Genomic DNA, 9787 nt, shown 5'->3' with positions numbered 1-9787 from the left:
CCCTACATTTTCCAGCAGAAGGCAAGGAGAGGAACACAGGATAGTTTATGAGCACAAAGGCATGAAAAGAAAATCCCTAGCCGCATCTAAAACCGCAAACACTTGACTGTGCAAGAATGACAATTAAGAAATCCAGCAAAACCAATTAATTTCACTTTGGCTATCTTGCACATCTTTAGCCCCCCCTTTTTCACTTTGTTTGAGGTCAGCCTGGTGCTGTTTGTACCACATGCTGCTTGCAGTTGTTGCAGGCTCTTTTACAAGTCTATTGCCAGGCTCACTTCCTTGGTTTTTTTACCAGTTTCTCTTTTACATGTCACTCTGTGGGGTCCCCAGGCTTCAAAGGGAAAACTAGATACAGTATTCATGACATAACAGGGGGTTGGTCATCTAAGAGACACCACAAAGGAGTTAATTTTATTGCCAAGTATCAAACATGTCTTTTTTTTTTTTTTTGTTGCATGAAAGCATTTGTTTCTCTGGATATGATAGAAACATTTCCAAAAAAGCAGTGTTAAATAATGATTCATGATGGCAGCCTAAAGTATTTATAAAAACCTAGCAGTATAATTGATAAAATAATTAATTCTGGTGGTTATTTCCATGTTGTTTTTTTTTTTAATTTTCTATTGGTGCATTCAGTGGACAAAGGAAAAGAAGAATTAAAAATAGGTGAATTGAATCAGGAGAAGAAGTTGAAACAATGAATCGATCTGCATAAAAATTATTGGAGACATTGAAAAAAAAAAAAAAAAATCCAAGCTATATTCAGGGTTTCATATTAATGCCTTTCTTTGTGAGTCCTGAGATTAAAGTGAGTGTCTTGTGTTTCTTGCTGGTTGGACAAAGCGAGGCATCTGATGACATCATCTTATGTGGGAAACGATAAAGCTTTCTCTGCGATTATGACATCTCCTGCAGGAAGGGTCTACCTTCTCTCGCACTCTCAGAGAGCTTTTCTATCTTTTTTTTTTTTTTTACATTAAAAGCATTTCTGGTAAAGTTTTTTCTTATTTCATTTAGACTTTTTTTTTTTTTTATTAACCTTTTTTAAATAAAGAGAAACGTACCAACATATTAATTGAGAGTAAAATATATGTTTACGGATATTTAAAAGTAAAAATAAATTTAAAACAAGACTGCATCAAACACATCTTAATTCAGTAAATTAACATTATTCAAATAAAAAACAAATGTTGAGGTCACTAGACAGTTAGATGCCTGTATGCTTTATAATAATAGTAAGAAGAAAATAACTTAATGACAGAGTTATAATATGTTCAAACATAAATAAATAATAAAAAGTACACGTTGATTTTCTTTCTGTGGATGTTTATGAACATTAAACATATTTCTATGACTGCTGCTCTGTGAGGCTTTCTGAAGAGATGCTGTCTTTGTATAAATGGCACACTTTCATCTTCCTTTGTTTTGGCACTGAGCCTCTTTATAGCCATGCCTGGGAGGCTCTTGACAACCATCCCCCATCTGAGTCAGGCTCTATTGGATCTGGAAGCGCCAGCTGACCTGAAGCTCCTGTCTCAAGGGTCCCCCTTGCGACTGGATCCGTTCTCCACTCCATCAGCATAGTAACTGAGAGAGACAAGTGACTTGGCCAGGGTTAACGTCTTAATACTCCCTGGGATTGCTTCCAGGATCCAAATGGCTACCCCTAATAGTTTTCCTCCTCTGTGTGCCTGTCAGACCGCCACGACTATATGCCGTAAGAAAAACAAGACTAGCTGAGAGGCAGAGTAACGAAGCAGCGCGATGAAATAATGAGGGGTGGTGAGGAAGAATAGAACCCCCATGAAAGGTTTGGAAGTAGGATACGTGGATTTGAAGTGATGTCTGCTGCTCAGACACTGGCTGATACTTTGCATGGAGAGCCTGCACTCCTGAAATTAAACCTTCTTCTTCCTTTAGAGGCCAGTTGGGGAAAACCAGAACTCAATCAGTGTCACGTCACATGGTTCAAAGCGGCCAATTCGATGCTGCCAGGATGTTGAGAAATGCAAGGTGACAGTTCATTTTACCAGTGACAGTGTGTCGGTCTCGCTTGCTGGTTCCCCAGTCAATTCCCAGCCAGCAGTGAAGGTTGCTGGAGACAGACAGCAGCTACCACCCTCCCTCCACCTCATCCTCACCCACCGCCGCTCTCTCATCGACCCTGCTCTGCTTTGTATTCCAATTAACTGGACAGGGGGAGAGGCGGCAGCGTGCAGGATCACAAGCAAAGGCAGACACATTCTTCTGGCATCTTCCCACTCTCTCAATCCCAATAGTGCTGTTCCTCTCTTTTCCCTTCTTTTCCCTCTCTTTTCGGCTTATGACAAGGGCCAGTTGTTTCAGGCGGATAATTTATAGATTCTTCTTTAACAACTCCCTCTAGGGACAGTGTCTCGGTAATGAAAAATAGGTCCCTCTCACACATTCATATATCACATGTAATAGAGGTGTGTAATCACTCAGTCGAGTCAACGCACTGCGAGCTGTAACAGCTATCCTTAACAGACACCTCAAATAATGCTGAATTAATATTTTGAAATGGCTCATATATTCTAACATAATACAATTTGAATGATTTTCCATTCAATGCTTTCAGGGCTAACATTGATTTCAGTACAAGCTGAGGTAACTCTCTGAGTCAGTCAATGTAAGGCTGACTGAAGGCTGTGGATTTAGCGCGACACATTTGCTCTTCTGTCTTCTGTGTCCTCAATCTATCATCACTTTTTTTTTACCTTGCTGCCACCAAAAGCCCCCCTACACTGACACATGTTTGAGCAATGGGTGGGTTGGGAATACAATGATTGTGAGGAAATCCAAAAGGTAAACTGAACTCTTTTTATCTCCTGGAGCAACACAAACATTTACGACAAACCCTTAAGAATCAAGCCAAACATCTTTCTTTTTTTTAAATCAAAGACTTGATTATGCTGTGACATGTTTAAATCAGGGTCAGATTTTTGCGGTCCTTTATGTTTCACACTGATTTATGTGAATAGTTTTACACATTTTGTATGAGTATAATACCTGTCTTGAGTTATCAGGCCATTTTTTAAAATAAATTTAAAACAATTTCACTGAATTTCAGCCACAAATTCCTGCAGTTCCTTTTCTTATAATAAAGACAAACAGAGCTTGAAAGACAGGCATAGGCGCTTTATTATTTGTCCCTCTGGACTGCAAAAGGGTCCCTGCCTATCTTGAGAATGCAGTCTGGTGTGTGTGTGTTTGCAGGACAGGATGCACACACATTCAAACACACAGCCTTCATGGCCTGAGGATCCTTCTGACTCTCTCTCCTGGTGCTATCAGATCAGAGAGACCCGCTGTCCCTCCCCACACTGCAATGCAAATGAAAAGGAATGCGCTGATAAAAAGCCAGATCCAAGAGATGAGAGGCCAGAAGGAGGACAGAGGCAGCAAATGCTAAAGGGGGAGAGGCTCTTGTGGAGATGAGGAGTCAGTGTTGGTAGTAGAGGGAGATCATAGCCATGCTCCCCCTCAGCGGCGTTTGATACAGGGCTTTTGTCGCTCTTTCAGTGGTGCATTGTTGGGTGGTGTAATCCCCGTCAGATTACAAAGGGCTTCTCTTTTCATATGGGGCTGACCCAGCAGGCAGGTGGTTGGGGCTCTGTGGACCTGTCAAGGGGAGGGAACCTTTTTCCAGGGGAGGGGACCCCAGTTCCTCTTACCTTCACAGGAGTTTTTTTTTTCTTTTTTTGCTTGGAGGCCAGTCAGGCGCAGGTCAACGTGGGGACAATCCTGACATGGGGCTCAACTTAACCTGACCCCATGGCTTCCTTTAGGGGAAGTAACAAGGAAGGACACCACCATGAAGCATCATTAAGTTCTGAAAATACGTAGAATACCTAAAATATTGCTTAAGTAAGGGTTATGTTTCTGCTACTCCTGTAATAGTGTCATAAAACACAGCATACAGGTTATTATCTATGCTAACATAAGAAGTTATTATGGAATTATTATCAGTTGTACATGTGTATCAAATTAGCAAATGATCAAGTAAAAAAAAAATCTAAATGTTAAAATTAGACACATTTCTATTGGAATATCTAAGTTTACAGTTGTGCTCATATGTATTCATCCACTTTCATTAAAGAAAATGCTGAGTTTACAACAGTCACTCAAATAACTGGAGACTTAAAAAAGGAACAATAACTAAAAATGAGCAAAAATATAATTTAGTAATATAAGACACTGTTTTTTTTTTATTTAATTGAGTTTAAGAAAGAAAAAAAACCAAAACCAACAAATTGGTCCTGGACAAATTAGAGCACTTTTCTGTTGAACAGTGGGACAAAATATCTGTTAACAAGTGCAGAAGTCTGACTGAGAGGAGCAGCAAACACCTGACTGTAGCAGAAACATTAAAGGATTGTATATATATATATATATATATATATATATATATATATATATATATTATAAGACACTGTTTTTTCATTTAATTGAGTTGAAGAAAGAAAAATAAACAAATTGGTCCTGGACAAATTTTTCAACAAAATATTAGTTTATGAGTGATGTAATATGTAATAAATTATCTGATTTGTTTGCTTTAAAAAATATTTCTATTGAACCAGAGTTAGAAAATAATGTAATGATTTTCATAAAATTTTTATTTGTTACGTTAGTCAAATTCAGCTTATTTTACAGGCAGCTGTTTTTTTTCCTTCTTTAATGAAAGGGTAGGAATAAGTATGAGCATAACTGTATGTGATGCTGCCAAAAATAAAACACTTTATTTTCAAAAATAAAAGAATTAGCCAACCCAACCTGGCTTCACTGCATGCTCAGCAATGTCAGATTGAGCATGTTACTCGATTACTTTCTTTGTGGTGTTTTAATAAAACAGGATCAATAAGACAATAGTGAGGCCCACCACTATATCTATTAGTACCACCACTGCCCCTGCTTCTTCTGAACATATCAGCTGTGTGGATAAAACCCAGTCCAGTTTTTCCTGCTGCCGTTTCCCCTCTACTGGTAATCTAAAGCATTCATCCGTGCCCTGTCAGATATGGTGAAAGAGCAGCTCCATGGCGCTGAATTTGTGTGTCGTCTGAAACATCCTTGTTAGTTTTTAAAGCATGAATCCTAAATCCATGGATGAGGAAGCTTTAAACTGTGAGACAGGATATCAGATTATACGATTACCATTGCTTGCGTTCAACTTTCAGATTTATCAGTTTTACTTTAAATAATCTTAAAATGAATGCCTGAGCAAAAATGTTAATTTCATCTATGGTCATTGTGTATTTTTATTTATAGATACACGTTGATCATCTGAAATACCACTATAATAAAGCATTAAATGTTGTTTTTAATTATTTGCAGCGCTTTGGTTGGGTTACTTTGAAATTTAGTCATATGCAGAATGGCAGTTTTTGCATTATTAATATTATCCACTGATACAACAGCTATAATATAATCAGAATATTTATTGAATACTTCTAATGAGTAACATCTAATAGCATATTGTATATTTAAAAAGGTATTAAAAGCATTGCATGCTTGCATCTCCATACCAGACTTTCTTTAATTTACAACTGCTTGGAGTAAATAGTATTTATCATGTTGGAAAATCTTAATCATATTAATTTTAAATCCAAATTATGCTATATAGAAAAATACACCATACTAATGTTTTACATCGCAGTAACTTTTTTGTTTTTATTCTGACTGTGTAATCCTGATTGTATAATACTTTAACCCAATAATAATGCGCCAAATAGTTAATTTACAATTTCATGCTCTTAAGATCTGATATACTTGAAGGCAACATATTATCAAAAACAAAATGGCATAAACTAAAAAACTACATTTTACTACCTTAGGTGTCAACAAAGGGTGAATATATATGTAGCAAAATAAATCAGTTAAAAATTTTTAGAAAAGTTTGTTTGATAACAATTTTGTGACTTAATTAGTTACCGAGGTTCAAGGTACCTGTATGCAGCACACCATTAACATGTGAAACACAGGTCCTGTAAATTTAAACAAAACACTTTTAAAGGTAGTTCACATCTTCAGTATATTTTGAGATGGGAAACATTTTATTTTACAGAAATTTTTATAAGATCTCAAAAGTTGCCTAGAGTCACATTACAGTTCGCTAACTTTGAAGAAGCAAAAAGGTAGCTAACAGATAAAGAAGCTAAAGTTAGCTAACTTTAAAGTGAAGTGGCTAAAGTTAACTAACTTCAAAGCAAGCAGCAACCTCTAGCGGTTAAAAGTGAATGCAGAAGTGCATAACCTGCAGTTCCCCCTTCATCCGCTAGGGGCTGGCTCCAAAACAGAGCAAATACCCATAGACTCCGATGTTAAAAAGGCCAACTTCACAGCAGAAATAAACATGTTTATATCCTGGTTCAAAAGTCCATTTTCGGTTTATAGGTCAGGTTTACCTTCATGACAACTGTGGAGGGAGTGAATTTTTTTCTAACTCGCCCATTTAAAAGTAATTTAATCTCAAAGTTTGGCATATTTGGGGGCGTGTCCTTTTGATTGACATGTACCAATCTCCGGCTTCAAGTAAGAAGAACGTAGAACAACCGCAGTTTTAAGACGGTTAACAACATGACTTAGCTTTAGCCCGCTTACCTCCGTTAGCTGGTTAGCTCCTGTTATCTCCGGGTTAGCTCGGTTAGCTTTTAGCTACAGAAAGCTCGGAGTTCGCTCGATGTCAATCATCCACCATGACGTTCACAGACCCCCTCTCAGCTCCACCTCTTTGCCCATATTTGTATTTTCCGGGCAGGACAACACGCTTGACGCTGCCAAGATGGCGATGGTAGGAACTGCCCACCAAGCTTCAATTCAGCTCTTCAGAAACCTATGGGTGACATCATGGAGGCTCCGTCCATCTCTTTATATTCAGTCTATGCTTTAAAGTGAAGTGGCTAAAGTTGGGTAACTTCAAAATGAAAAAGCTAAAGTTAGTTAACTTTAAAGTGAAGAGGCTAATGTTAGATAACTTTAAAGTGAAGTAACTAAAGTTAGCTAACTTTAAAGTAAAGACTAAAGATAGCTAATTTTAAGGTGAAAAAGCTGAAGTTAGCTCATTTTAAAGTGTAAAAGCTAAAGTTAGCTAATTTTAAAGTTAAAAAGCTGAAGTTAGCTCATTTTAAAGTGAAAAAGCTAAAGTTAGCTAACTTTGAAGTGAAAAGGCTAAAGTTAGCTAACTTTAAAGTTGTTTTTGTTTTTAAGTTACTTTTAAAGTGAAAAGGCTTTTTTCCCCTGTCTGTAAAGCGTCTTGAGATGGTATTTCCATGATTTGACGCTATATAAATAAAGTTGAATTGAATTGAATTAGCTAACTTTAAAGAGAAGAGGCTAAAGTTAGCTAACTTTAAAGTTATTTTTTTAAAAAGCTAACTTTAAAGTGAAGAGGCTTTTTTCCCCTGTCTGTAAAGTGCCTTGAGATGGTATTGCAGTGATTTGACGCTATATAAATAAAGTTGAATTGAATTAGCTAACTTTAAAGAGAAGAGGCTAAAGTTAGCTAACTTTGAATTAGCTAAAATTAGCTAACTGTCGTCTTCCTCTTCATTGATAAGAGCAGCCTACTAAACACTGAAATGCAAAGTGCAGACATTTGCGTGTTGTCTTAGCTGTAAAACTAATTAATTGGTCATTAAACCGACTGAAATATAAGTATACCAAGTTGGATCTTAATCAGCCATTTCCGGTATAACTATAATAGCAGGTAAGCATTTTTTGAGCAGTTAAATGTGTAGTAGCCTAGCCATGCTAGCTAGGTTAGGATTAAAATCATAGACTGTATATAAAGAAAGATTAAAATAGAAAAACTTTAACCTACATTTGGCTCATATGTATTCATATCCTTTCATTAAAGAAGGGAAATACCAGCTAAGTGTAAAATAAGCTGAAATTGACTAAAGTAATAAAAAAAAAAATCAAAATTTTATGAAAATCATTCCATTATTTTCTAATTCTGGTTCAATATATATTTTTTTGTTTGTTTAAAAACAAACAAATAAGATAATTTATTTCATATTCCATTACTCATAAACTAATATTTTGTTGAACAATTTGTCCAGGACCAATTTGTTTTTTTTCTTTCTTCAACTCAATTAAATGAAAAAACAGTGTCTTATATTACTAGATTATATTTTTGCACATTTTTAGTTATTGTTCCTTTTTTAGGTCTCCAGTTATTTGAGTGACTGTTGTAAATTCAGCCTTTTTTTTTTTAATGAAAGGAGATGAATACATTTGAGCACAACTGTATTTCTAAAATATTTGCGCCAATAATTGTGAAAGTATCGTTGTTATTTGATAACTGTTTTGACCATACATCGAAATTGAGATAATTAATCAAATATTGAAACGAATACTCTATGAAATGTATTGGCTTCTTGTTGAGTTTATTTAAAAAAGTAAAGAATAAAAGCTGAAAAACCAATAGTGTAGAACTAATCACTGATGTGATAAAAAGGCAACAGGGCAGTAACATGATAGTTTAAAAAAATAAACCTCTGTGAAGCCATGTTTGGCAGATAATTTAACAATTTAATTATCACTAGTTGCCTTTATAATGTTGAAGGATGACATGCTGTGCTGAAATCTCTGTACGCAAGCGACAGAGACAAAAACCAATATTAACAGATAATTGTGATGTTCAGGCTTTCTTGTTCCACCTGATTAAAGCAGGGACAATTCTGTATTGGGAAAACATAATGGACTTGGAAACACTCCTGAATATCCTTTAAGTAAAATGTATTAAAAAAGAGTTTGTAAATCTCATGGAACTATGGAGTCTGTACATGTCATCAATTAACAAATAAAACAAAATTAGCCTAAAATTCAGCCTGAATATTAGGCTTATTCAGCCATAAGCCTAAAATTCAGACTCATTAAATATTCATATTATGCAAGGATGTGAAAACATTTTTATCCCCCACAATCCAGTTGTTTTTATGTTTCCACTGGAGACGTGTCTGTATGCAGGGAGATCAGGCTACAGAGGAACACTGACTTGGTAAAGTATAAGAAGCTGATTGGAATTCTATATGTTGTTAAAAGACTCAAGAGCCCCGATGCTGGAGGTCATTGGTTGGAGCTATGATGGTATAATTAATTTAGCATGACTTACATAATATTTAATGTTAAACAAACATTGAAAAGTAGATCACTGTAAAATCACTATTTTAATTTATACCTCTTTAATTAGTGAATATAAAGCTTTGTAAAAAAAAAAAAAAAGAGATGAAAACTTTCTATTTTCTCTTAGAGAAAAAAAGAAAATTGAGATTATAAAAGAGACTTTTTCGAGTGTCTCAAATTATTCATTGTGTCTTTCATTAAACCTAAACATATAAGAGATTATGATTAGGTATAAACATGTAAATCACATGTTTTGTTGGACTTTGGCAGCTTTTATCATGGCACACTCAGGCTAGCTTTGCATAAGTCAGAGATGTTTTTTCATTATCAGTCAAGTCTTCATCACCCACAACTCACAGAGTAGACTGCAAAGGAAGTTGTTTGTGCATCTGCTCCACCCCATTCTGTGCAAATCTAGATGCATGCACGGAAGTACAGTTTCAGTGCAAAAGGATACAGGGGGCTACTAGCTGTGCTGGTTGATCTGTGAGTGAGTGTAGGTGGTTACCAAGCTTCTTTTGTAGTGTTATGGAGTAGCCTGATAAAAGCTGTATGTGGATAAACTTCAGTTTGGGGTAAAAATTAAGTGTGGTAGGGCGGGAAGAAGACAAGTCAATTAGAGTATTTTGTGTTG

Source organism: Telmatherina bonti (assembly GCF_933228915.1).
Source record: "Telmatherina bonti genome assembly, chromosome: 21".
Classification (NCBI taxonomy): Eukaryota; Metazoa; Chordata; class Actinopteri; order Atheriniformes; family Telmatherinidae; genus Telmatherina; species Telmatherina bonti.
This window is presented reverse-complemented; position numbering follows the sequence as displayed.